Source organism: Belonocnema kinseyi, chromosome 8 (genome assembly GCF_010883055.1).
Source record: "Belonocnema kinseyi isolate 2016_QV_RU_SX_M_011 chromosome 8, B_treatae_v1, whole genome shotgun sequence".
In the NCBI taxonomy this organism is placed as follows: domain Eukaryota; kingdom Metazoa; phylum Arthropoda; class Insecta; order Hymenoptera; family Cynipidae; genus Belonocnema; species Belonocnema kinseyi.
In genome coordinates this window covers 46,901,329-46,917,974 of record NC_046664.1, presented here as the reverse complement: position 1 = coordinate 46,917,974, position 16,646 = coordinate 46,901,329, and the positions used below count along the sequence as shown (strand labels likewise).

Sequence of the window (16,646 nt, the reverse complement as noted above, 5' to 3'; positions counted from 1 at the left end):
GGCAACGTTACAAACTTAAGTAACATTTAGTACGTTTTACAGTGATAAATTTTAGAGAATTTTTCTTTATATCTGGTTTTAAGAATATAATACCCTTTCTCCCCTTTTCTCGGTTTTCTGATTAAATGCGAAATAAATTAATAGAAACCAGTAATAAAAAGCTACTAATTTTCGTTAAAAAGAATACTATTATATTTTTGGTTCGGAATTCATCTTGTTTGGTTAGAATATCTAGTATTATTTTGGAAAATTTATTATTTTAATGAAAATGCAACAATTTGGTTCAAAACTCATCATTTTTTGTTAGAAATTTAACTGTTTTGTTTAAAGTTGAACTAATTTGATGAAAATTCGCTTTTTTGTTGTTGTTAAGAATTAATGTTTTCAACTAAAAATGAGACAAGGTGATTCCATTTTTGGTTGAAAATTGATATTTTTAATTGAAAATTGATTGGTTGCAAATTCATCCCTTTGAATTAGAAACGTAGTCGTTTAAGTCTAAATAAAACAGACTAGTTTGAATATATAACAGTTTGTTAAAAAATTAAACAATTCGGTGAACACTGAACTTATTTGATAAAAATCAATGCATTTTTTCATAATTCAACTTTTTGCTAGAAAATTATTTTTTGTTTATTTACAAATCATATTTTGTAGGTTGAAAATTCAACCGTTTGGCAGACGATTATCGTCTTTTTCTCTGTAGAATTTCACCATTTTTTTGAAAATTAATGTATTTTGTTAAAAATTCGTATTTTGTGGTAGTTCATTAATCTTGCAGAATAAAATTTTATCCTTTTTGGTTAAAAATGAAAATTTTATGGTCTAAATTAATCTGTTTTGATTGATGATTCAGCAATTTCGTGGAAAATTAAATTATTCGATTAAAAGTTAATTTTTTTTTTAATTTCTATATTTTTTGGTTAAATTTAACTATTTGGTTCAAAATTAACAATTTTTATGAAAATTTAGCTTTTTTATAAAAATAACTTTTTTCTTAAAAATCATATTTTCGGGTTGAAAATTCCACCGCTTTGTAGATAATTGGTCTCTTGCTCTTTAAAATTTAACTATTTCATTGAAAATTAATGTAATTTATGATTTTTTTTACAACATTAATTTTCTTGCTAGAAAAATCATGTTTTTCGTAGAGAATTAAACTATTTAGTTACAAATTTATCCTTTTTAGTTGAAAATTTAACTACGTGGTTGAAAGTTGAAATAATTTTTTAAACATTCATATTTTTCTAAGATTCACCTCTTTACTTGAAAGTTTTTCTTTTCTGTTGAAAAGTCGGTTTTCTTTGTTTTAAATATTAATTTTTGTATATAAGAATTGCACTACTCTTTTTTTTGTTAGAATTTTATCCTTTATAAGTTGAATATTCAACTATATGGTAGAAAATTTTCATATTTGGTTGAAAATTATTTTTGTTGTTGTTGGAAAACTAATTTTGTAGGTTGAGAATTTAATATATATTTTGACTTAAAATTGTAGGAACTCACAGTGTTTCCTTAGGTTCAATATAGAATTTACATTATTATTATTTGAATTAATTTATCCATCCAATATTATTCTCTTTTTCGTAAAAATAATCCCTTTTTTGTTTTGATACAATTTTTATTGTCGCATGCAACTTGTATTTTTTCAGATTTTTCGGTTTGAACTCACGCCTGTTAAGTAATTTTTTGTGTAATCAAAAATAATTTTGGGGTAGATCACCCTCAAAAAATTTTTGAAAAATTTGAGAATATTACAGTTTTTATCTCTTATTATGAGGAAATTTTTTCAGTGTGTTTTATTGTAAAAGATAGCGCTGCAATATGTGAAACAATTCAATGAGTATTTGGTACCACACTCTTCGGGGTGTTTTAACCCCCTAAAAACCATTTTCGGCACATAAGAAAAAAACACGAGTCACTTAGTTTTTCGAGTACTACAACATATGTCAAAAAGAAGAAAATCTGGAACCATTGTCATATAATAGCGTAAAAATACATAACAGAAATGAGATGAAAATGTTAAAATCTGGAATGCAAAAAATATTTTTAAAAAAGTTCTTTAACAATTATTTGAATGGCGTCTCCATCACTAAAATTGGTTAAAATAACAGTATATATAAATAGAAGGTATAAAGAAAAACTATATGTTACTCAGTTGAACTGAGTAATGTTGGACTGACACTCCTGGTTTAAACGATCATGCACTTGGCAAATGTTTGATTTATGCTGTCAAAAGTGAAAGTCATTTATTGATATTACGGTTTCCATTATTGTATAATATACATAATTAGTGAAAATTAAAATATTTGAAATAGAAATTAATCTTATTATTATCTTTCCTCACATGGAAAGCGTAAATTTTTCACTCTAATTTTGTTGTAATTACAAATAAATATAAAAAATGGTTTTATAGTATAAAAATTATTTTTCCTTTGTCCTAATTCATGTTTACTGCTGTTTTATAAAATTTTAGTTATAAAAAAAATTTTTTTTAATTGTTGAAGAAATTTGGTTAGAAGTATTTTTTTCTGGTGCTCAGGTTTCAATTTTTTCATCTCATCTATACTATATTTTATTTATCTATTAAATGGGAAAGGTCCCAGAATTTTTTCAATTCTTACAAAAAATTGTTTAGAGTAAAATTATTGTGCTCTTATATTTGTCTCTTCTTAAGGAATTGTACATTTTATGACTTTTATAGCGCCAAATATTTGTTTTTAATTGGACTGTTATATGTTGTGTGTGTGTGTTATATTTAAACAAAAAATAAAAAATTACGAAAATCTCCATTTTTCATTTCATCATTAATTTGATCGAAAAAAATTAGGACAGTATGTACTCACACATAGAAACACTGATCAAATATTTACCTAGCGATAAAAATATTTAAAATATAATTATAAAAATTGTGTAATTATATATCATTTGCTCTTATTTGATTGACGTAAGCACTGGCGTATCTTAACAAAAAATTGATCAGCAAAATAAAATTATGTTACTTATACGAGTGAGACCATAAATTTAAGTTTCAAATAGTATAATGTGGTTCGAAAAAATAAAAAGTCTCTTTTCTGGAAGAACTCACCTTTTCAGATTTTGTTTAAAAAAAGTTAGATCATTTTTTTCTATTAGGGACCAGGTAAAATTTCTTTTTTTTTACAAAAATTTGATCAGTAAATCGATAAAAATTACCTTCGTATAATTTAAAAACTTACCAACTGTTACGTTACTGCAATATGTAAAGGTTACGTTTTCTTATTAACTGTGATATTTTAATTATTTGAAAAAATATCAGTAGTAAAGTTATATTAGTAAAGATGTTGATGTTAGTTATTATCAAAAAAATTTTATATTTCCGGACTTGTGTATTCAGTTACGTTTAATTTGGTTTAAATATCATTTCAAGGTTGATGTGAATTCTGTCAAGATGTCAATTAAGATAAAAAGTATGATAAAAGACACCAATATGGAAAATCCAGTTGAGACAGTAAAAATATCCAACTTTGAAATTACTCATTGAATGGTGAAAGCATCACGTGGATGATCCTCTAGAATCGAGAAATCAAAAACGATGAAACTAAAAAGTGCTTTAGAGTTCCTTAAGGTAATTAAAAAAATATATTATAAATAACATTTTCAATACTTTAAAATACTTTTAGTTCTACTTAAAGAAAATATAATGGGTTAATTCTTAATTTCTTCAAACAAAAAAAAGGAATGGCAAAATGCATTTGAACTGATTTTCTCTCAGTGAAAAAAAGGATCCCATTTCTGCTGTACCAATTTAATTCGTTGGTAAAAAATTTGAAATTATTATTCTGAGCCAATAGATCTAGACATAAATGAGTGAATATAATACATAAATAAACTGCAAGTAATTTCAATAAAAATTGGGGGCTATATTTATTAATCCCTCAATTTTTGTTCCAATATATTATACCAATCTACAGATTTTTAAATAGCAATAATCGGTAGGAATTGAAATGCAAGAATTGATTTAAATACAAATTTAAAGAAAGTCACTTATTATAGAATAATATGCAACAAGTGGGAAAAAAATTACTTAAAAATGTGTTTAAACATTTTAATTAAATTATACGTACAATGATGTTAATATAAAAGAGGAAAAATAAAAACAAAAAATCAATGAAAAAAAGATAAAACTTAAATAGGGGACCTCCAAATTAAATACAATTTTGATTTTTTTTCTGAAAAATATAGGGACTAAAAAGGTACAACTTCAGATTCGAAATAAATAAGTGGGTTCTTTTAAGTTTTTAAACATTAGTTAAAATTACAATCAATTAATTAAAATAGATGGATAGTTATGATTATAAGCTATACATTTTCAAAACTTTGTCATTTTTAATTTTAAGACGTAAAAGTGAAAAAAATTATAATCAAGCTTGTATAATATTACTAAACTTAAAAAACTTTAATTTTCTGAAACTTAAAAAATCTTAAGTATTATTTAGATTTTCTTTAGAAATGGAAGTTAAACATTACAAATTTCACACTGCACACTTGTACATGTACAGTCATGAGTGCTTGATACCCATAATTAAAATACTTAGTTTTTCCAAGTATTTTCAAGTACTTCAAGTGATTTTAAAAATCACATATATTACAAAAGATTGTAAGGGGTTAGAAAAATTTAAAGAGATTTAATGGGATTTCAAAGGATTTCATACGATTTGAAAGATTTTAAGGGATTCCAAGTATTATAAAAATCTCAGAGGACATTATAGAATTGCAAATGATTTTAAGCGCTTATGAAGATTGTAAGAGATTTCATGGGATTTCGAAAAAATTCAAATGATTTCATGCAAGATTTAACATAATTTTTTAGATATTTCACATAATGATTTCAAAAATTTTATTGGAATTTCAGGAAATTTAAAAGATTCCAAGGAATTTCGAATGATTTCAAGGGATTTCATAAGATTTCAAGTATTTCCAAAATTTCACGTGATACTACAGGATTACAAAAGTTTCACTCAGAACAAAATTTCTTGAACCAGCAAAATGTTTGTATATATATATATATAACCACCTATCTCACGGTCGTGAGACGTGGTTGTGGCTGAAATTTTACCGCGATTTCGCTGGAAGCGTGTGCAATTTTCGAGATTAGCACCCGCTCCCGGCGAAATCCTGCGGTTGTCCTTATGACAAATTTTTAATTATATACCCGTGTAGAAATTCAAATGGGAAACTAGTCTGGTTCCCGACCATTCGACCCCACTAAAAGTCGGGTCATCTGACTAGCCCCCGACCAGTAGCGTCACGGTAGATTAGTCAGGGGCTAGTCAGGTGACCCGACGTGTACTAGTCGGGGCCTGATCGGGTACTAGTAGGATTTGTATGATAATACATCCGCGTGGAATATTAACCAAAATCCCCAAAATTTGTGGAACATCCCCTAAAAGTTTGTCAAAATACTTATTATTTACGGAAATCTCCATAAACTTTTTTTAAATATTTGAAAGTGCTCAAATTTACCCAAGATTTAATGGGGAACATATCCCACGCTTAAAAATGCATACATTTATGTAACTAAAATTCCCAAAAACTTGTGGAATATTAATTTAAAAAAAAAATTCAGCTTGAAGGCAGCAGTGGAAGAGCTTCGCTCTGAAGAAACTGCCATGTTGGTCACAGTAGTCTCTGCTCCAGGTAATTATGCTTCGTTACGTGTGGACTGCTGTCTTAAACACTTGACGCGTCATTTCTGTTGCGCGAGAGGCGGCACGTCGCAAATACATGAAGGATTAGACTTTATTTACATACGGCAAACCTTCCAGATCAATTTAAAAATAAGCAACTGTACAAATTAAGAGTCTTATGACTTTCTCAGAAATTCGCAATTTTCTAAAAAATACTACAAAAAAATAAGATTACGTCTTTTTGAAGATTTTGATCGTTGTTTTTATAAAATTTGATTTTCGTACAAAATTATTAACTTAATAATTATCTATTAAGTATATTCGAGACGAATTTAACATTAATAAATCTTTTCTCCAAAAAACGCTGTAAAATTATTGTTAAATATATTCTTAGTGTTTTAGAATAAAAAAATCAACACGCTTTTTTAGATATTACCTCATTTGATAAACCCTCGCCGAAAACACAAACATAAGAATAACTTGACCAGAGCCCCACTAGCTCCCGTCCAGAGCCTGAGGATTACCCGCACGGAAACTCGTGAACAAAAAGGCCCGACTAGCCCTTGACCAACCACCGACCAGGCCCCGACTGAAATTTTGACAACAAAAAGCCCAACTAGTTCCCGATTAGTCCTCGACTGGGAACTTTGTCAAAATTAATAACCCGACTAGCCCCCGGTTAGTGCCCGACTTGTAATAGGGCCAAATGCGGTGATTTCCACACGGATATATATGAAAATTTGGCTCAATGAAATAAATTTTGGATGATTCAAACAAAAAATTTGATTGACCTAGCTACATTTTTTGGTTTAATTAACAAAAAATCCAGCTACTAAAAGATTTGATTAGAACCACCAAAAAATTTGTTGTGGTTAACGAAATATTTTTATTCCAATACAATAACCATATTCTATGTTTGAAACAAGAACATTTTTTTTATTCAACCAAATCGTTTTGTGATTGTTTAAAAGGATTAGGAAGATTGTAAGAGATTCTATGGGATTTCGAAATATTTTAAGGCATTTCTTAGAATTCAATAGTTAAAGGGATTAAAGAGATTAGTTAGTTAAAGGTATTTCGCTATGATCTTTTTTTAATGTCAAGGGATTTCGTAGGATTTAAGAAGAATTTAACAAAGATTTAAAAAGACTTCAACCATTTCAAAAATTTTCACGGGATTTAAGGAAATTTCAAAGATTTCAAGAGATTAAAACAATTTCCAGGGATTTAAAACAATTTCAAAGATTTTTAGGGATTTCAGATGATTTCAAGTATTTCAAAAATCTCACGGGATATCCAGGTATTGCAAAAGATTTTAAACAATTAGGAAGATTATAAAACATTTCAAGGGATTTCAAAGGAATTAAAAAAATTCCACAGAATTTCGAAAGATTTTACAAGAGTTTTCCATAATTATTACAGTATTTCTTACATTTTCATGACATTTGAAAAGATGTCGATAAATTTTGTGGGATTTCAAACTAAGCATTTCAACGAAATCGGGGGTATCGAGATTTAAAACAATATCCACGATAATTCAAAGGATTAGAAAAAATTTCAAGAGAAATCAATTAAATCTTTTTTTAAAGACTTTAAGGATTTAAAAAATATTTCAATTAATTAAAAATAGTTCGCGAAATAACTTAAAATTTTGATATAACGAGAAAATTTGTATATTCCTTTTATAAAAAATTTGGAAAAATCAACAATTTTTAAAAAGTATATGAGCGTACTAATGATTTCCACCGAATTAAATTTGTACGTTTACATTTTTTTTAATGTACTGTCCAACTAAGCAATGAAATAACTCAACAGAAATGTATTCTTATTCTTTTTGGTAAGCACTCAAAAGTTTTTTTTAGAAAAAGAATCAGAAACAGGTATTGATAAAAATCGTAAAATGCTCTGAGATACTAAATTTGAACTATAGTTGCAATAATAATGAAATAATAATGTTGTGAAATGTACATTATAAGTAGGATGGTAGAATGATAGGAGCATGAGATGAAGGCAAAGATCCCTCTTCGGCACGTGGGTTGAGAAGCGAGTGCGAAGCATTTTTTTGATACACCTTGTCGTGCAGGTACTAAATGTCGAGGAAGGCGACCTGAAAGGGGTTAATACGAGCCATAAAGGAGCAAGTATGAATTTACCCATTTGAATGGTAATTTTCGATAATTTCAGTTTCTATGCGCGTAGAAAACTCGACAATCCTTTTTATGTAACATCACATATATCAGCATTTAATTAAAAAATGATTATCTTTATATTCCATCATACGAAATTTGGTTACTTTCTATCAACTTTCTAAAAACATTATATGCTTTCATTGATTTATATTCTTATTGAGAAAATGCATGTCAAACTATTTCGATACAATTTCAATTTTATTAGCTCTCCAAATGAATTACACTGGAACCTGGATTTGTGCATGGTTTTGGGCATGGCCAACAGTGAGCTTCGACACAAATCCAGACACTTAAATTTTTTTATATTTTAAACATAGTGAATTCATTAGGTGTAAAATATATCGCGTCAGAATCTGCTATCATATTGTTAATCATCAATGTTCGGTGACTGACCCTTTGAAAGTGGACCCCAGCTTTAATTGTTTATATTAAAACCTTAGGGTTCTGGGATCCAACAGTTTAAAACTAAACGTTTCATCCGAGTCAACTTTGTTATCCGTTGAATTAAATCGGCAACTTGAAAATGTTTCTTTAATCTATCTTATAAATACATTTTTTTAAATCTTAATTTTGTTTATCAAACCAATTTCATTCTGTTTGTTTTGTATTACGGGGTCATCTATATACCACATTAATAATTTTAGGCTATTTTTTACCCACCTTTGACCTCCTCCTTGACAAATACAATTTGCCCCCCCCCCCCACCACCCACGAAAAGTAATATAGCCCAAAATTCTATCAAACATAAGAAAGAGGGTTATTTTTCACGGAAACGGGTATAATAATGGAGAAATAAATTCTTTAAAAAAAACGAATATACATACTATATTGGAAACAAAATAAAGCACTTCAAATTCCTAAGATTTTCAACAAACAAGCTTAAGGTGGGTTCCGAACCACCAGAATCTCGGTAAAGGTACATTGAAAAATTTCCAGAGGTATCGGCTCAGGGATCGAACCCCGGAACTCTGAGGTGAAGTCCAAGTGCCTAACCAACTGAGCCAGCGAGGCTTATTATTATTATTATTATTATTATTATTATTGTTATTATATTATAAAATTATAAAGTCATTATCATATTATATATTAACTAAATAGTCAATTCAAACCATAAATATAGGGACTTAAAAGAAAAAGTTAATTTTCAACCGAATAATGAAATGTTCTATTAAATTGTTGAATCGTCAACCAATCCAGATTCTCAACAAAAAAGAAGAGAATTTTCAACAAAATAGTCATATTTTTAACAAAAGAGCTAATTTTCCAAATAAATGATGAGTCATAAAAAAATTAATCTTTAATAATAGACTTTAATCACAAAAAAGTGATTTTTTAACCCGGAAAATTAATTTTCCAGAAATGCAATTGTTAGATTTTCAACCAATGAGATGAATCTTAACAAAAAATTTTAACAAACTACTTTAACGTTCAACCTAGCAGTTGGATTTTCAACTAAAGAAGATGAATATGTAACCAAACAGTTAAATTTTCCAGCAAGAAGATTAATATTCTATAAAAAAATGAGTTTTTAACAAAATACATTAATTTTTATCAAAATGGTTGAATTTGAAAGCGAAAGGGCTAAATCATTTACAAAACGGTTGAATTTTCAACCCCAAAATATGATTTTTTGACAAAAAAAATTAATTTTCTACCAAAGAGTTAAATTTTCATAAAAATAGTTTAATTTTTAAACAAATACTATAATTTAAACTAAAAATAAAGAAATTAAAAAAAATATATTTTTAACCAAATAGTTCAATTTTCCACCAAAAAGTTGATTTTTTTTATTAAGAAGATTAATTTTCTATTAAAAAAGACGAATTTTTAACAACATATATTAATTTTCAACAAAAAGGTTGAATTTTAAAGACGAAGGGATAAATTATATACATAACGGTTCAATATTAAACCCGAAAATATGATTTTTTTACAAAGAAGTTCATTTTCATGCGAATAATTTAATTTTCTACGAAATTGTTGACTCCTCAACCAAACCAGATTAATTTAGATCCAAAAATGTGCATTTCTAATAAAAAATTATTAATTTTTATCCAATAAGATTAATTTTCGATCACAAAAGACGAATTATTAACAAAATACATGAAGTTTCAACTAGAAAAGATCAATTTTCAATAAAAAATATTAACTTTCAATCAACAATGATCAAGTTATATTGTTAGTTAAACATATTAATTATCAACAAAGAAACTATTTTTCAATAAGATAGTTACATTTTCAATATATTTAGAAGATGAATTTTCAACTAAAATTGTGAATGTTAAAAAATTAATTTTCCCAAAAGATTATTTTTAACCCGGAAAAATTAGTTTCTAAAAAATGGAATAGTTAATTTTTTTGATAGTAAGGAAGTGAAGGTTATAAAATTTAATTTTTTAACAAACTGGTTTAAGTTCCAACGAAGAAGTTTAATTTTGAACTAAAAAAGATGGATTTTTAACCAAATAGTTAAATTTCAACCAAAAAGATGAATTTTTCAGCAAGATAAATAATGTTTTACCAAAAACACAAATTGTCAACAAAGAAAATGGTAGCATTTTAAAGCCAAAGAACGATAATTATGTTCAAAATGGTTGAATTTTGAACCCAAAATATGAGTTTTTTAACAAAAGAAACTTAATATTCTACCCAAAAAATAAAATTTTCATAGAAATAGTATAATTTTTAGCATAAAACTTTATTTTCAGCCAAATAGTTAAATTTTTTAATAAAGTCTTCCTCAAACAAGCCAGATTAATTTAGACCCAAACATTGACATTTTTAATCATAAAGAATGAATTTTCAACTAAGAAGATTAATTTTCGACCAAAAAGACGAAATTTCAACAAAATACATCATTTTCCAATTAGAAGAGATCCATTTTGAATAAAAAATATTTTTTTCAACCAAAAATAGAATACTTACATTTTTAGTTATATAAAATTAATTCTCAACAACAGCAAAACGAATTCCCAACAAAATAGTTTAAAACAGAGATGAATTCTCTACTAACATGATAAATCATTTAAAAAAATCAATTTCCAACATAAGAATTTAATACAAAAAATTTTTTTCTCGAAGAATAATTGTCTGAAAATGAAATAGTTATTTTTTCAATCGAGGAGATGAATCTACAAACCAAAAAATTATTTTTTAACAAAGTAGTTCAACTTTTAACCAATTAGCTAAATTCCTGACCATATAAGATTACTTTTCAACCAAACAGTTGCATTTTCATTAAAATAATAAATTGCTCAATCAAATACTAGAATTTTTAATGAAACGAGATGATTTCCAAACCAATAATATAATAGTAGATTTTTCAAACAAATTTTTCAACCAAAAACTAAATGTTATCTAAGTTCGTAACGTTACTTCCACTAAGTTTATGAATGATCCCTTAAGAAAGTCCTCAAGACCCGAAGAGTTAATTTTTAGATAAAAATTACAAATCCTAATTTCTTGGTAAAAAATTTAATCAACTTATGAAATAACTGAATTAACATTTAAGAATTATAAACTAAGTTTAAATAGATATTGATTCTTACTATTTGCAGTCTGACATTTGGATTAATCTCCTCTACTTGTTTCCTCTAGTTTGATACACAGTTGTTAATTTATTTACGACATATTAAAAAAAAATATTGAAATAGATTACTTAATCATCTTTCATCATTATTATTTCAATAATTTTTATTCCTTTAACCATTGACTTTCTGAAAGAGAAACACGTGCCTACGATCGTGTAAAAGTGAGAAATACACACCCGATCATGTTCATGGTTCGCGGACTACTGCCACTTTGGAAAGGCCGTAGGAGATTCCTCTCTTCTATATAGTTATGAGTCATTCGTTAGTTTAAAAAAAGTAGAAGCTTCTCAGTGGCTTGTTTTACCAGGTTCCGAAGATGTGAATTTCATCCTTTTAAAACGAGTGATCATCTTTTTCTGATAAGTCACGTCGCGATAAATATTCATTTGTGGTCACTATCACTTAATTGCAAATGCCTCAATTTTGTTGATAATTGATTTAAAGCACTTGCAGTGAGCTCTGAAATTTTAATAAACTTAAAAGAACTGCTCCACAAGATTCAATGATCCGTTTCTTCAGAAAAAAATTGCTTGGAAAATGTTTTCCAAAGAGCTTTTGGTACATTCAAAACGTATCAGGGTTCCAAATTCGAACGCTTTTTATGATGAAATTTGTTAATTTTTTATTTCTTTGAAAGATTATTGGAAAAATACCATTTCACTGATTTTCCACCAATGAAAAATGCGCCCCTAATTCTATTATGCATTGATGTTTCCGTTTAAGAAAAAATCTCTGAATTTTTTAATAAAAAGCATCTGGAAGCTGAAAGTCCTCCGGATTCAACGATGTGATCATATTTATCTTAAAATTTTTTGTCACTAGTTAGAGGGCAAAACATTTTTTAAAACTGGGTCTGTCGGCCTCCTTTTTCAAGCGACGACTTTTACATGTTCCCAGAAAGTGTTTTACGTTAGGAAACATCTGAAAAATGTACATTTTCCAAAATTCGGAAATATTCAATAATTTACTTTTTACGAGGATTTATTTACAAATACTTTATCTTGAGAACCAATGAAAATAGAGGAAGCCGTTTATTGGCCCCAGATGTGCAGTTTTGTGATACGAGTGCAGTGCAATAATTAAAATGATAAAATAATTGACTAAAATGTTGGCTGATTAAAGTCAAAAATATTCGAAATGACATTTCTTGCGCAAGAATAATTTTTCCATAAATTTAATTGTTGCACTGCACTCGCATTACAAAATTGCACATCTGGAGCCGCTAAATGACTTCCTATCTTCATTCGTTCTGTAGATAAAAGTATTTGTAAATAAATCCCCGTAATATTAAGTGAATTATGTATTGCATTAAAGAATGTTGAATGAAAATCAGTAAATTTTTAAAGATTTTTCCTAGCGCAGACCGTTTTCTGGGAACAGGTGAAAGTCGCCGCTTGAAAAAAGAGGCCGAGAAAACCTAGTTTTTGGTTTGTTTTTCCCTCTAAGCGTTGTTAAATTTTTTTCTAATGATAAAGGAGATCATATGGTTGTATTCGGGAGACTTTAAGCTTTCAAATGCTTTTTATTAAACAAATCAGAGATTTTTTCTTTGAACGAGTTGCAATGGAAAGAAGTGAGGGACCTCATCTTCTGGCCAAAACTTTAGGCTGTTTAATTTTGAGCTCTTTAAAATTAAATGGTACATTGTTATAGGTTTTGTAAAATTCTATTTGCAATACTGTACATTGCTAATTTAGCGTATTAAAGTTGGAAATTTCCACCTTCATATCAGATCATGTCTTCCGGAAAGTATGTACATTTTAAGAATATTTAAAACTCTCTCACAAACAGACATGCCATCAATATAATTTGATTCATCTCTTCCTAGAAAAAGGAAAAAATTTAATTCTGCGAAATTGAAGGAAATGAAAGTAACTAAAATAATATTTACAGAATTAAGCGAATTTGGGAAAATTGAAAGAAGTTCAAGTGAATTCAGACAAAAATTCAACTGAATTCAAGTAGAATTGAAAAGATTTAGGAAAAATCCAAGGAAATTCAAAAGAATCAAAGTAAATTCTGAAAAAAATTTTCTAAATTTTAGTGGAATTAAAGCGAATTGAGATGAATACAAGGAACTGTATTCAAATAGAATTAAAGCATATTCAGAAGAATTCAAATTAAACTCAAAAAAGTTCAACCGCATTTAAATAAAATTTAAGAGATTTCAGACAAATTTAACTGAATGGAAGTGAACTAAAGGATATTAGGAAAAAATGTAAATAAATTCAGAAAAATGAAAGTGGAATTGAAGCAAATTCATAAAAATTCAAGAACTTCGAGTAGAATTTGACTGTATTCAAACAGAATTGAAGCGATTTCAGAAGAATTCAAGGAAATTTAAGTAAAATCGTTAAAATTCAACAACATTCAAGTAGAATTAAAGATGTTTCAGAAAAATTTAACTGAATTCAAGTGAATTTAAGGATTCTCAAGGAAATGTAAATAAATTCAGAAAAAATTAAGTGAAATTGAAGCGAATTCATAAGAATTCAAGAAAATTTAAGTAAAACTAGACAAACTTAAGTGAATCCAAGTAGAATTGAGGTGACATTGAAGCATGCAGGTGAAATTGGCTTGTCAATGGAATACGCTCTTTTACTCTTGAAAATCACAAGAAAATTTCTGAAATTTTTAGGAATAATAAGTACTAATAAAGTCTAAGTATAATAGACTACCTATTTGATATTTTTCGGAAAAAATTATTTTTTTTATATATTATTCAAAATCTTAACCTTTTTGTAATTTTTGTGATTTTAAGGGTTTTATTGGTCCAATTTATCAGTTTTTTGACTATTTCTAAATCAATCAGAAAAACGACGATAAATTAAAAAATGGTAAAGCTATTACGATTTGTTGAAAAATGAATATCCGAAATTTTCTTAAAGAACTACCTTTTTTTCTATGAAATTTGCATGACTGATAGGTAATAGATAGTCAAAAGTATACATTTTAAACCTAGAGTGTATTTTTATTTCTAGAGAAATTAAAATTTTTTTCTTACTGTTCTCGCATTTATTATATTTTACTGCTATTTTTGTTTTAAATTCGAACAATGCTATTTTATTGGATATAACGATATAATGCGTAAAAATAGTGGAATTTTCAGTTAAACGTCGTTTCGTTTCAGAACGTCGTCGTTTCAGTTGGTCCCTGGGTTAAATTTTTTTTTCAGGTCAGATTTTAATTTAAAAATAACATATCTCAATAGGAAATTTTATTGTGCATATTTTTAGACTTATAAATAAATTTAATGACTTTATTAGTTTTCGAAATAATCAAGGAAATTTTACTTTTTTCTGCAATCACAAAATACGAATTTTTGTGTTCAACTCGCCATAAGTTCTACAATAATAGTAATTTTGTAATGAAAATTTCAGAAAATATGCACCATCATACAAAGAAACTAACGGTATTTATAGAATTCTAATGAGTTGTCACTAAACATATATAACGATTTTTATTCTTCTCATGGTGTAAATTACCTTTCGGGAGTCGAAATCAGAAGAATAAAAATCGTTACAAATTGTTATTGACAAATCCTTGAAATTCTACAAATTCCGTTAGTTCCTTTATATGATGATCCATATTTTCTGAAATTTTTATTACAAGATTCCTATTATTGTAGAACTTATGGCGAGTTGAACACAAAAAATTCGCATTTTGAAAATGCCGAAAAAAGGAACATTTTCTTGATTATTTCGAAAGCTAATAAAGTTATCACATTTATTTATAGGATGAAAAATATGCGCAATAAAAATTCCGATTCGAATAAGTTATTAAAAAATTAAAAATTGACCTGAAAAAAATGTATAGGCGCCACCTAAAACGACGGCGTTTTGGGCTTATCCCTTTTGATTGCCAGCGGTTCAATATTAGAATAATTCCATTATCAGTTTAAAAAAATAATAATTAAAAAAAATTCATTTGCAAAAAAATAGTTAGATTTTCAAACAAAGTGACGAATTTTTATCAAGAGTGATGATGAGTGATTAAAATGATGAGTGCTTAAACAGAGAAAATTAAAATTTAACGGAATAAATTAATTTTCAACAAAGTAATTAAATTTTCATTATAAAAAAGATGAATTCTGAACGAAAGATGTATAGTGATTGATATTAAAAGCAAAAAATATTGTAATTTGAAGCAGAAACAGTTGAATTTGATCATGAAAGAATTCTCAACAAAATACATTATTCTTCAAACAGACACTTGCATTTTTAACTAAACAAAAAGACGTATTTTTAACTAAAATGATGATTCTTTAACTAAAATAGTTGAATTTTAAACTAAGAACAGGGTGGCCGTTTTATTTAAATTCAAAATTCTCGGTCATTTCCCAGTTTGCAAATATTTGTCACGGTTAAATGAAATAAACAAATTCGAACTCCAGGTACAGTAAAAATTGAGCGATTACATTTTATTTTATAAACTGAAAACTTCTTAAATTAGAAGTTAAATTATTTTTATTTCAAAACCTTGAAAAATCTACATATTGTTATATATATTTTCAAATTTTTAATTATTTTTCAAGTTTTTCAGAAATTGTAAACACTCACACACTTTTTAATTGTTTCTAAAACCTTTCCTAAAACTTTTGAAAAATACTGAAAAATAAAAAATGTTTGCTTAAAATCTTCCAGATTCATTTTTCGCAATTTTTGGAATCTAATTAAATCCTTTTAAATATTCTGGTAAAATTAATTTTTCGAAATAAAAAAATCATTTTTAATTTTCCTAGAAAACTTAAGAAAATGGCTTTATTCTTTTGAAGCCTTTCGCAATTCTTACAAAGCTTCTACATTTTTCGTACCAAATCTGCAAAAAACTATATTTTGTTTTAAATTAGGACATTGTGGGCTGTTTGTACCAAAGTTTCGGAATAAATATCAAAATTCAACAACTTTACTAAAAATTTAAAAGTTTTAAATAGAACTATTAAAATTGTAACGTTCAAAGTTGTTTTCTTTTTTAGTTTTTTTTTTAGTTTGGAATATTTGTTTTCTAATTACTGACTTTAAATGAACAGTCAAATAATTCTAAATATTAAGCAGTTGATCTTTTTTCTTAAACAAAAAATCTTTAATTTTCAAATTTTAGACTGAAACAATATTTGCCATCTAATAAACTTTAATATAATAATTAATTATAATTAAAAATAATAATTATAAATATATTATTTTTACGACTTTCTAATT

The 16,646-nt window shown here is 27.0% G+C and overlaps 1 protein-coding gene across 1 annotated transcript in view; it reads right to left on the bottom strand.

The window, feature by feature from the left end:
- The window catches only part of LOC117178479 (ATP-binding cassette sub-family C member Sur-like), a 115,597-nt gene extending 103,979 nt beyond the window's left edge, over window positions 1–11,618 (bottom strand). The window contains exon 1 of the mRNA XM_033369905.1: window positions 11,407–11,618. The gene's annotated coding sequence lies outside the window, so the exon portion shown is untranslated. The remainder of the gene's footprint in view (window positions 1–11,406) is intronic.
- Window positions 11,619–16,646: the final 5,028 nt, after the last annotated feature.